Below are 12,455 nucleotides of genomic sequence, written 5' to 3'. Positions count from 1 at the left end.
TTCGCTTGTGGCGAATAGGTCTATAGTGGGGAAACCCCACTGAGAGAAGAGATCTTCTACGATCTCTCTGTGAAGGACCCATTCGTGTTCTTCTGGAAGGGAGTCTCTGCTTAGGGCATCCGCTAGGGAATTGAGCTCCCCTGGAACATGTTGTGCTGATAGGAAGATGTTCCGTCTGAGTGCCCATATCCAGATTTTCTGGGCAAGCTTGGACAGATTTGGCGAACGAGTCCCTCCTTGTTTGTTCAGATAGAACATGGCTGTCGTGCTGTCCGTCCGGATCTGCACCGACAAGTTTAGTAGATGGGGCTCGAACGCCCGAAGCGCTCGGAATACTGCCAGAAGCTCTAGCAGGTTGATGTGGTTCTTGGCTACTGAGTGAGACCAGAGACCCTGAGCTGTGTGGTGGAGATGGTGAGCTCCCCACCCAGTCAGGCAAGCATCTGTAGTTACCACTGCTTGTACTTCGGGATCGTAAAAGGGTTTTCCCCTTGCGAGATTCTCTTTTGTCCACCAGTGTAAGCTCTGTACGAGTGTTGGCGAAACGACCACTAGATCGTCCCACTGACCACTTGCCTGAGACCACTGTTTCGCCAACCATTCCTGCATGGGACGCATGCGCAGACGCGCGTGGGGGACCAGGTAAATGCATGACGCCATCATGCCCAGTAACCGCATTGCTTTGCGTACCGTTATTTGTTGACCTGACTGATAATGTGGAATTTGCAGTAGTATATTCCGAATTCTCTCTTCCGAGGGGAAGGTCAACCCTTTCTGAGTATCTAGGATTGCTCCTAGGAACTGTTTTGAGGTGCTTGGCACCAGACTTGACTTCTTCTCGTTGATAGAGAAGCCTAACTCGTGGAGGAGGTCGATAGTCCTCTGAATGTTTGACCTGCAAATTCTTGGGGTTTCCCCCGTTATGAGCCAGTCGTCCAGATAAGGGTACACTGGGATTGCCTCCCTGCGTAGGTGTGCAGCTGCCACCGCCAGTACCTTGGTGAATACCCTTGGTGCTGAAGCTATCCCGAAGGGCAGTACCTTGAATTGGTAGTGGCGACTGTCCACTTTGAAGCGCAAGTATTTTTTGTGCGCCGGGAGCATGGAAATATGAAAATAAGCATCTTTCATATCCAAGGTTGCCATGTAGTCCCCCTTTTTTAGGAGGGGGATTACCTCTTGTAGCGTGGTCATACGGAATTTTTGGGGCTTGACATACTTGTTGGCAGGCCGTAGGTCCAATACTGGGCGCATTGTCAAATCTTTTTTGGCACAAGGAAGTAAGTTGAATAGATACCCTTGTTTACCTGGTGTCCTGGGACGAGTTCTATCGCGTCCTTTTCTAGCAGAATGGCGATCTCCTCGAGAAGGATCTTCTGATGTTCTAAGGAGTGTATTCTTTGTCGTGGAGGGTGGTTCCGGGGACGCTGCAGTAATTCTATACAATATCCTGTGGCCACTGTTGACAGCACCCATCTGTCTGAGGTGATCCCTTCCCAAGTCTGGGTGAAGTTGGAAATGCGTCCCCCTACTGGGGTTGTGTGAGAAGGGACCCTGAACTGAGCGTCACTGCTTTGGCGGAGGCGTGCCACCTCCCTTGTTGGGGCTGCCTCTGCCTCTTCCACGACCTCTCTTGTTACCCTAGCTGTAACTTTGGGTAGACTGCTGGTTGTTGTTCCATTGTGTACCCTGTCCTTGGGCATAGTTGCCTCTTTGTGAATTTTGGCCGCATGGGCGACGAAAATTACTGTTCCCCCTCTGGTTCGGGGGTTTGTTGGTAAGCTGGCCAAGGGATTTGAGAGTCTCGTACTCGTCCTTGGCATTCTTAAGTGCGTCTTCGACCGCTTTCCCAAACAATAGATCTGGTTCTACCGGCTTGTCTATTAATGAAGCCTGTGTTTCTGTTTTGAACCCCGACTGCCGTAACCACGCATGTCTCTTGATAACAGTACCTTCTGCTATCAATCTTCCTGCGTTGTCTGCAGCGTCGAAAGTTGCTTTTAATATGCAACCAGACACGGCTCTCCCTTCTGCCGAGATCCGAGCCAACTGGCCCTTTAACGGTTCAGGAGCAGAGGCTATGAGCGCCGCGACCTCTTCCCATTGATGGCAGTTGTAACTTGCCAACAGGGTGGTGGAGTTTGCAATCCTTGCTTGGTAGGCGGACGTTGAGGCTACCTTCCTGCCCAACCCGTACAGTCTTTTGCTCTCCTTGTCGGGAGGAGCTTCTGACGACGATAAGGGTGTCCCAGCCCTCTTCCGAGTGTTGGTAACCACTAGGGAGTCTGGTTTAAGATGACCTCTTATATAAAGAGGGTCAGACTGGGCTGCCCGAAAAAGTTTTTCGATTCTGGGGTTGACGGCTCTGGTGAGGTTAGGATCCACCAGGGATGGATCTATTCTACGTTGGATGGATTTATGGATAGGGATGGTCTGAGCGACCGGCCTCCTCTCTCCCACCAACTCTTCTGCGAAGTCCCTTTCCTCCTGTACACCGTGGGTGTCGATGTGAAAATGTTCTGCTGCGCGAGCAAGAACTTCATTAAGGAGGGGTTGGTTATCAACTGGCGAGTCGGTAACTGGGGCTTCGCTCTCTACCGGGGAATCTACTTTGTAAATTTCCTGCTCATCTTCTACCTCCTCCAGGTCCTCATCCTCCGCATAGTATTCAGACCCGGTTCGTTCCTCCATAATTGAAAACTCCTGGTCCCCTTCAGGGAAAGGTTGTCCTTGGTATCTGGGGTGTGGAGTAGAGTATGGAGTAGAGTAAGGCTGCACCTCGAAGGGGTCAGGTCTTTCGACCCGGGCCTTTTTACTTAGGGGGATAGGATCAGAGGAGCCTGAGGGTGTGGCCCCTTGAGGGTCATACGAAAGGAAATGTTCTGGGTTTTTGTCATAAAAATCCGCTAAGGAAGACATCCTTGACATGACCCTGTCTATGTCCTCACTGGACCATTCTTTGGAACAGGGTATGACTTTAGTAGGCAATTTAGAGGACTTATCAAGGGTACCCTTGCTGGATGTTGATGTCCCAGTAGATTTATGTTTATCTGTCTGCTTGGGGTGGAAGGATGGTCTTACAGGAGTGGAAGGCTGAGCTTTCCGCTGTTTCCCTCCCTCCCCGTGCGTGGAAAAATGTTTTCCCTGCCCCTTGGAGGCCCCAGAGACTTTCGACGCCTGGCGCCGAGGGTCGGGAGAGGTATCTTGTTTCGAGCGTGGGGCCTCGCTGGTGTTAACTGCGCTCTCGGTCTCTTGGAGCGCGGCCTGGGGGTGGAAGTCGTCTTCGTCTTCCGACGATCGAACTTCCGTTAATCTAGGGAGCGAGGCACTCTTGGCAAGAGTGGATGATTGCCTTGCGTCATGAGGCGATCTCGATCGAGAGCGCCCAGAGGACACCGAGTCGGACCGTTCTATCCGTGCCTCTTTCCGAGAAGTCGACGTCGTCGAGGTTCGGTTGGACTTAGTGTGCTTAGTGTGTGTAGGTGTAGCGCTTGCGTCGCCGGGGGTCTTCCCCATAGCCGCCCTGCCGGACAACCTTCCGAGGTCGGGGACCTGCGCTCGGCAGTCTTTCGACGCCGTAATGCCCTCGCCGTCCGAAAGGACGGCGTCGCTGCCATCGCTGAAGGCGCCCTCCGCTGCCATGGCTGCCTGCCTGGCGTGGTGGGCCCAACGCTTTGTCGAACGGTCCTTAAGTGTTTTAGGTTTAAACCTACTACACGCTCTGCAGTTCGCTTCGGGGTGGTCCCTCGGCAAGCAGAGATTGCACGTGGCGTGCCCGTCGACCCAAGGGTATTTGCGATTGTACTTGGGGCAGAATTGGAAAGGGGTACCCTCCATACGCACCTTGAGGCAGCGGGCTGGTAAGTGTAGGAAATATATAAGGTGTACCTATATACCAAGAGTGAAGAGTATGTACCACCCCCCACTCTCCCTACTTGCAGGGCCGAGGCCAGCGGCCTACTAGGCCCGGGCCGAGGCCAGCGGCCTTCCGAGGCCCAGATCCGTCGTGCAGCAGCCGACGGTCGATGTCTTCTCCAGCCGTCGTCGAGTGTCGATGGTCGACGTTGGGGTGGGGAAGGATGTCAATAAATAATTTTAAATTGCAATAATAGCAAAAGTATGGCTAAGGCCAGGGGACTCCGCAAGATGCTTCCGACCAGTATGGCGGAAAAAAACAATCAGAGGATCCCAGACGCGTGAGGGATCTTGGGTACAGTGGACGTCACACTAGGGATAGTATTACTGGCACGCCTGTGTCGACGCCCATTTTCGAGTTTCGAAAAACAAACTGTAATACTCCGCAGCTTCCACTAGATGTCGGCCTATGCACAGCATGTGATCTAAGCAGATTCCACAAGCCTCAGAAATATATATATCACACTTCTATAAATAAATTGATAATGGATAGCACACTTGTGAATATGAGCAGCAATCAGCAAGAGGTAATCCTACAATAGCACAGTTCTTGGTTACTTATGAATAGGAACAGAAGAATAAGGTGGGAAAGAATGCTTTATATGGTTCAAGGAAACAATGATGAATGAAATGCAGTACAGAAAAGAACTTGATATGGTTTCAACAAAAGACAATGTAATCACTTTTCCTTGACGATTCACTCCCCCCCTTTATGCAATATAAGGAGATGGAAAGAAGAACACACAGTTCTCAGGAATGCAATCAAATACAATACGAATTTCAGTTCCCCCCCCAGCAAGCTTAGAGGAAAACAGGTAGAAGTTTGAAACACCGGCCCAAAATGCTTTGAATGTGATGACAATGAAGTGATAAATATGTGCTAAAAATGCTTTTAATTCCCTCTAGAGGTTCAGAGTGGGTGATATCTAGATTATATTAGTTCAGGCTCACTTTAGCAATGCTCTATGAGTAACTAGCAGGTTAAAACAAATTTTAGCAAAGGAAAGCAAGGAGCTGCTGATTTTTACACGTGGCTGAAATTGTGGAAAGCCTAGAATCTTAGCTTTAAGATGAAAGAAAATCTCGCTCCTAGCACAAACGGTTCCGGAGATACGGATGATTTTGTGAAGATAGTTTTTCGGATTTGAAATTTAAAAGTTCAAAATGACAGGTGACAGTTTTCAGCTTTAAAAAGGACAGAATGACACACACGATTCCTATGAGGTAGTTCTAAATAGGTTAAAATAGTTTTAATTAGATTATTTTAAACTAAGAGATTAGTCTGGCACAGTCCTAGAGTACTCACACTATCTTTTGGACAGGAATGGCTTTGTCACCGATCGGGTTAGGATTGGCTGGACTTCTGCTAGCGGTTCTTCACAGCGGTCTGGTCTCTGGTTCTGCTCTCAGCACTGCACAGTTCTGGTCTCTCTGGATCTCTGGTCTCTCTGGATCTCTGGTCTCTGGAGGTTGATGGATTTGAAGTCTGGAGTCTCCCGGCAAAGCGTCCCGCAAGAAAGTGGAAAGTGAATGTCCTGCCTGTCTTTCAGTGGTCCTTTTTTTGTCTTTAGAAAGTGGGTGTGCGCGTTGGTCATAACCAAACCTGCCCCTCTCACTTATCATTGGCCAATTCCTCCTCTCTCCCTTGATTGGGGGAAGGCAATGTGAGTCAGAGTGATGCTGTAGGTTTTATGGTCCGAGGATCCTTCCCCTGTCAAATTGCACACAAATCTATATTTGATCAAAACACACATTTATCTATGTACCATTTTTCTAATATTATAGGTCCAGTTAACATATTTTCTGTAGTACCAAACCATCCGATCCCTGTCTTTGTACGATGTCGTGTCCACTTTTGACAGAATTCTGCCCCTTTTCATCCAGATAACGACCTTTAAACCTTTCCAGATTTGACACAACTGTACACCCCCATTCTACACACATTCCAGTAAATTTTTATTGTCTAGCTTAAACACAGTGTCTGCAATATCAATAAATAGCGGGGTTCTGCTTCAGAACATGGTACAGAGTCCCAACGCCTTTTAAAATGTGCACGGAAAAATCCCAAGAATAATGATATTATTTATATAATTTTGACCAGTCCGCACTATGAGTTATCTATCTTTTTAAAATTATGCCCTGGTCAAAAAGGGGTGTGGCTTCCCACATCACATGGTGGAATAACTGGTTTATCCACTTCCCCCAAGCTCAGCTGGCTCTCACAGGCACTGCCCCTCCCAGTTTCTCCCAAGAGGAAGCCATTTTACGACCCCCCCAATATAACATTTGCCTGAGCCCAGGACAGAGCTTTGTTCAACTTCCTGCAGTCTGCAGGTACCCCTCCCTTAATTCAATCGGAGAGGTGGGATCTCCTTTTGGTGGGGGCAGCAGGATGCAGCCAGGCCTGGGAAGAGTTGTTGAGCCAGTTCAACTCCTGTCGGGGTCAGGCAGAATTCAATTTCTTTAAGCCAAGCTTCAGCTAAATGTCCTGTTTGTTCCCAGTTTAAATCAAACTTACAATTTTTACACATGCAGCTAGAATGCTGATTCTAAGTTCAAAACCAAGACATTTAACAGTTGCAAACTATGTGACACTCAAAAGTAGGTCACTCATTTAATTTAAACATTTCGATTTTAGTGGTTTTAGTCCAATTTCACTTAAGCTGCTGACATCCACAGCTCAGCCAGTTTTGTTATAAACATTGTTTTGGGCTCTTCATCTTCCCAGATTTTGTATGCACACATGAATACATTCTGCCAAATGTCTGCTGGTGTTCATTGAGATTTTTGAATATCTTGTGATGTTTAAAATAGGCATTTTGAGCTTGCATTCAGGGAAACAAAGGTGATTTTAAAGTGCTTTTAAGCTAACAGGCCTGTTATGTTTCCTTTGACACTACCTTTCACCCCTGGCGCTTCTGGTCCATCATGCTGGCACTGGTGGGTGGCAGGGTAGACAACCATTTTGGTGTGTGCCCAACCGCGCGGTTTTCCTGGTTCTGAGATGGACTGATGGGCGGCGACAGCTCATCCCCACATCCACCCAGTCTATTGATTTAGTTTTGTTCTGGGATAGAATGATGGGCGGCGACAGCTCATCCCCACATCCACCCCGTCTAATAATTCAACATGGGTCAAAACCCTTGACACTATGGTGGGAAAACATTTTTCAGAAGCAGCAAAGCTGATGATACAAGTATCTAAAATGAGGAATAAGTGGGAGGACACAAACCATTCGAAAGATAGATCAGATGGCTTGACAAATTTGAGGTTAAAATGTATCGCTCTTCAATAAATCTTCCCTGCTCTGTCCCAGTCGAGGCATTAAGAATGGAATTCTGACTCCCTCCTCTTATTTCAATATGCTATTTGAACTTTGCTCTATTTAATGATAACTTTGTCGCACATAAATTCGAATAAGTTGTCTAGTCCAATTGGTAGGAAACTTTCCATTGCTGCAACACTGTTTTTCCAAGAATTAGCACAGACTGCTCTTTACTATTTGTCATCTTTGGAAATACCTTATGAAGTTCCTCTGGGAGCCCCAAATACAGCCGAGCATATCGAGATATTGGGACAGAGTAAACAATATTGACAAGTGCTCAATAAAAAAAGATATAATGAATACGCCAATCAAAGTTTTTCCCTCCTCAAACGTATTTAACTAAACCATGCTCTCTTACATTAAGGCGTTTCATTGTATAACTACGTTTAAATCTTCTCCCTACAATGGAGTATACTGGGCCTGGGAAAAAAATCCCCTATGAAGACAGGCTGTGTCGACTTTGTGGGAATAGGATTGAGACAAGTCACCATATTTCATAGTCTTGTTCGGCATTAAAACGTCACTATCTCAAGGGCTACAAGAATTTTGTCAAACAGATGAGCATATTTTGGAGTGTGCTTTAGGTGCCAAATCTATTGTAACTGCAGCTGCTCATAATATTTGGAAGGAGGCACTAAAGTTACCCTCGATATACGAAGGCGCCCAAGTAGTATTTAACATTGTTTTTAGGAAATGTTATTCGTATGACGATCACATTTTAAAGTCAATGTGACGCCTTACGTTTTTTTCTTTACTGTGCCGTTGCCAATGAATATCAGGTCTAGTTGCTTTCAGACAAATATGATGACACATGAAATGTACTGTGTATGATTGATGTGATATTATTGTGTAAACGTGCTTATGGTTTGTTTAATAGCCATATGCACAATAAAGATGTTCATTTGTTTTTGATGAATAATAAGCCCCCTTCGACAAGTTAACCAGTGCATCAGACTTTTGCTGCCTCCTTCCCAACATAGAGCTTGATGATGTGCAACTCCCACCGCACTCTAGGTCCCACTGAGCGGACTCTGGCGACCCTCCCCGGAAGCCTGTCGGCAGATGTTGCTTTGCACACAGAGCCAGGGCCCAAATAAAAGCAGAATGCTTGATTCGAACCAGTGTTCCAGTGACGGTGCATGGAACATATGCAGTAAGCATGCCACCCCGTGTGGCTGTACGGGCGTCAGCAAGTCGCCGTTCCTAGTGGGCTCGCACGGCTAGATCCATGGCCCCGCCGTGAGAAGAGGGGCCTCGGAGCACGTATATCTGGACTTTTCAGTGCGGCAAAGTAACTGCGGGGAGTGCGATGCAATCGATCAGATTTCCCGTGGGGAGTTGGCATTTGCCAGAGCAAAGCCTGACAGACTTACCTGGAAGGCCATTTCACGCTATGCCCCTCCTGCACCACCTTCCATCCAGCAGGGACTCGCACAGTCACCATTCTCTAGGGAGTCACACAGGAGGAGCACCCTGATCCTACCCAAACGAGTATTCAACAGACAACAGCAACAGGCACGGCACCCATCTGATAATATTGCCAGACACCCCTAGAATTGAACTACGGGAAGAAGCCAGGCTGGAAGGCAGGGCCTGGGCACGGACTGCAAACATGTCTGGCAAGCTAGTTCCCTACATAGCCTTGCCATGTACCCAGGCCAATCTCGGAGGTAGCACGGAGGCCAGCCTGTGCTAGTCATGTGCTCAGGTCTAAGAGAACACAACCTAGCCTGTAGCATCTACTCTGCTACTGAAAGCTTTCAATGGCAGCGTTACTTTCTGGACAAATGCCTCTGCTCCCCCAACTGCACATGTATTCATTTATGGACGTGTTTTATTGATGCACCAAGTCACCACAATGCCCTTCCTAAGCCTTTGCCCACCTGGGGACGGCATTCCACACAAGGCCCCTTCTAAGCCTTTGCCCATCTGGGGACGGCATTCCACACAAGGCCCCTTCTATGCCTTTGCCCACCTGGGGCTGGCATACCACACAAGGCCCCTTCCAAGCCTTTGCCCACCTGGGGCTGGCATACCACACAAGGCCCCTTCTAAGCCTTTGCCCACCTGGGGCTGGCATACCACACAAGGCCCCTTCTAAGCCTTTGCCCACCTGGGGATGCATACCACACAAGGCCCCTTCTAAGCCTTTGCCCACTTGGGGCTGGCATACCACACAAGGCCCCTTCTAAGCATTTCCCCACCTGGGGACGGCATATCGCCATAGGTCCCCTTCTAAGCCTTTGCCCACCTGAAGACAGCATGTCGCCACAGGGCCCCTTCTAAGCCTTTGCCCACCTGAAGACAGCACATTGCTACAATGCCTTTTCTTGGCCTTTACCCAAATGTGATCAGCATGCCGCACAAGGCCCCTTCTAAGCGTTTGCCCACCTGGGGACGGCATGTCGCCACAATGGCCTTTCTAAGCCTTTGCCCACGTGGAGACAGCATGCCGCACAAGGCCCCTTCTAAGCCTTTGCCCACCTGGGGATGGCATTCCACACAAGGCCCCTTCTAAGCCTTTGCCCACCTGGGGCTGGCATATGTAGGGGAGGATTGGTCCAAAAGACCCCCCTTGCCTACATCCCTTCCCCAGGTGAGGGCCATGGCTCATCGGGCGTCCCCTCATACCACCAGGGCCCAGGTGGTAGAGGGCTCACCTGCTGAAGACATTGCCCACACGTATTGAATTTGGCTAGGCCTCAGAAACCATTTTGTCTAATAAAGATGGTGTGAGCTCAGCGCACTGTAGCGCGGCCCCCACCCTCGGAGAGTTTCAATTATCCCTGTGGCCGCAGCTCCCTGGCAGATCCGCTGTGAGCCCGTTCCCAAGAACAAGACGGACATGAGCTAGTGTAAGATACTAACACTGTAACATTTCACCTTCCGCAGTGTATCACTGCTCCCAGCATGACCCGGCCAGCGAGGCCTGGGTGAAAAAGAGAACTGTAAAACGGTCCTCGGATAAAAGCAAAAGTTCCCAAATACCAATGCCAAAACTACCTGCAATATGCACATTTTCCTCACAACACCTCTTCTATTAAAGAAACCTATAAAATGTATAAATATGGTAGAATGCATGCTTATATGACATTAGCAATGAAGAGCCCACACCACTGCAGTTGTGTGCTAACAATAAAAAAGCGTTCCAGGGGACTATTCGTTATGTGTATCATTGAAAAGCTTACACCCCATGGTCCTGCGCCATAACCGGACTAATGCTGCTAGGGTGCAAGGAAAAGACAGATGTAACCACACAGAGGGCTCATGTGAAGGACGCGCGAGAATACACCCTTCATGTGTGTATATCTAAATCCCTTATGTGCCACTACCCTCACGGATGGTGGCGAGTCACTCTTTGTGCTCCACCAACCTCACTACTACCTCACTTACTGTAAATGTATATGCATATAACGCAATGTTGTAGTTGTTAAAATGTAGTGTACTAATAACGTGCTCACACTGGCTATATTTGAGAGACATTTAGCAAAGTTAAAATGGATGTCTTCGTATGATTCAAATGAGTATTGTATAGTATTTGAATGTTTATGATGTTTTCACCTAAAATTGGCAACACGCGAGGAAGATACCTTTATGAATATGCGCAAGGCCATTCCCCCTCCCTCCCTGCGAAGACTGCCAAACAAGAGAGCAGAGGCCCGCGCTGCGCTGCTCCACCTCCCCCAACTAGGCTGGAGCCGCTTTAAAGATTTGTAGTCCCCTCTGCAGCATCCAAGGCCATGGCCCGCCACCTGCATTATTTACAGCCCAGCAGTAAACCTCCGCCTGAATACAAAAATCCAAAGGTGCCCCCTCTTACACCCTACAACCCACTGGATCACCTTAGACTTATGGCCCCTGTACAATTAGGACACCCAATACTGTGGTAACATACAGCAGCACATTCATAACGACTTCTAACAAGACAGAAAGACATGTACCGCCAGTCCCATGCCCTGAGACTTAGCCCCTCGACCTATGGTACCGGTCAACAGGACACTGGTAGCCATGCACTGATGAATCACCATCAAACCCCTCTCAAGGTGCATTCCTCCTGTGTTGCATTAACCTGTAGAATAACCTATTGAAAGATTTACTAAAAAAATAATATTGCAATAACTGAATGACTGCGGTGTGCATGGCCTAGGGCAAATAAGTCAGGAAAAGACATTCATCTCTGACACTGGCCACAATGGCACAACAACACCGCCCGGATGAACTCGGCTGACCTGCCAGGCCCAGCCCAACCCACGAGGCTGACCAGTGACGTCTACCAGCCAAAGCCAACCACATCGCAGCAGCACCTATAGCTAGTCGTCGCCACCCAATCCCCATGAACTTGTGCCCCCTATAGTGTGTAGGTTCTTATGACGTTTTTTGTAAATATATACGCCTGTCTTTGCTATTGTCAGACAGAGCGCTCTCGGAGTTTGCAGAGTTCTTTGCATGCCCTATTCTGATTGATAAACTCCCATTTACGCTCACCCACACTCTGTCTTGGCCTTATTCCCATCTTGGGAGAGTCCTTCATTGTCTCTCATTGCGGGGAGGATCGTGCTGTTTGGGGACGCTTGCCTTCAGTGGTGACCCCGATAGCGTGATATTATTTCTTCCTAAACTCCTTTGCCCACCTGGGGATGGCATACCACACAAGGCCCCTTATAAGCCTTTGCCCACCTGGGGCTGGCATACCACACAAGGCCCCTTCTAAGCATTTCCCCACCTGGGGACAGCATGCCGCACAAGGCCCCTTCGAAGCCTTTGCCCACCTGGGGACAGCATGCCGCACAAGGCCCCTTCGAAGCCTTTGCCCACCTGGGGACGGCATGCCGCACAAGGCCCCTTCTAAGCCTTTGCCCACCTGGGTATGGCATACCACACAAGGCCCCTTCTAAGCCTTTGCCCACCTGGGGACGGCTTGTTGCCACAGGGCCCATTCTAAGCCTTTGCCCACACAGTGCAAGGAGACGAGGTGAAACTTTACGCCTTCGTTAGTACCTGATGGACCAAAGGGTCGTTTCATCTGGAGTACGGCGGCGGGAGACGGCGGAGTGCTCCAAGATTGGTGGGCTCTACTCCCTTCGTGGAGGGTGGGAGGGTTCTGTTCCAATCGGCTACTGGCCGAGGTACTGCAGCAATGATGAAGGCTGAAAGGGAAGGGGTAAACATTACTTTCACTGACAATAAAGCGGGAAGTGAGAGCAAGAGGGCAATG

The 12,455-nt window shown here is 48.8% G+C and overlaps 1 protein-coding gene across 4 annotated transcripts in view; it reads right to left on the bottom strand.

The window, feature by feature from the left end:
• TJAP1 (tight junction associated protein 1) overlaps window positions 1-12,455 on the bottom strand; it is a 580,368-nt gene that overhangs the window by 243,620 nt on the left and 324,293 nt on the right. For all 4 annotated transcript variants that reach the window (XM_069608809.1, XM_069608808.1, XM_069608811.1 and 1 more), the window contains one exon: window positions 12,239-12,387. The gene's annotated coding sequence lies outside the window, so the exon portion shown is untranslated. The remainder of the gene's footprint in view (window positions 1-12,238; window positions 12,388-12,455) is intronic.

The sequence above is a fragment of the Ambystoma mexicanum genome, chromosome 4q (assembly GCF_040938575.1).
Source record: "Ambystoma mexicanum isolate Mex_15411 chromosome 4q, UKY_AmexF1_1, whole genome shotgun sequence".
Classification (NCBI taxonomy): Eukaryota; Metazoa; Chordata; class Amphibia; order Caudata; family Ambystomatidae; genus Ambystoma; species Ambystoma mexicanum.
The sequence above is the reverse complement of the archived record's forward strand: the minus strand, read 5'-3'. Positions and strand labels throughout refer to the sequence as shown.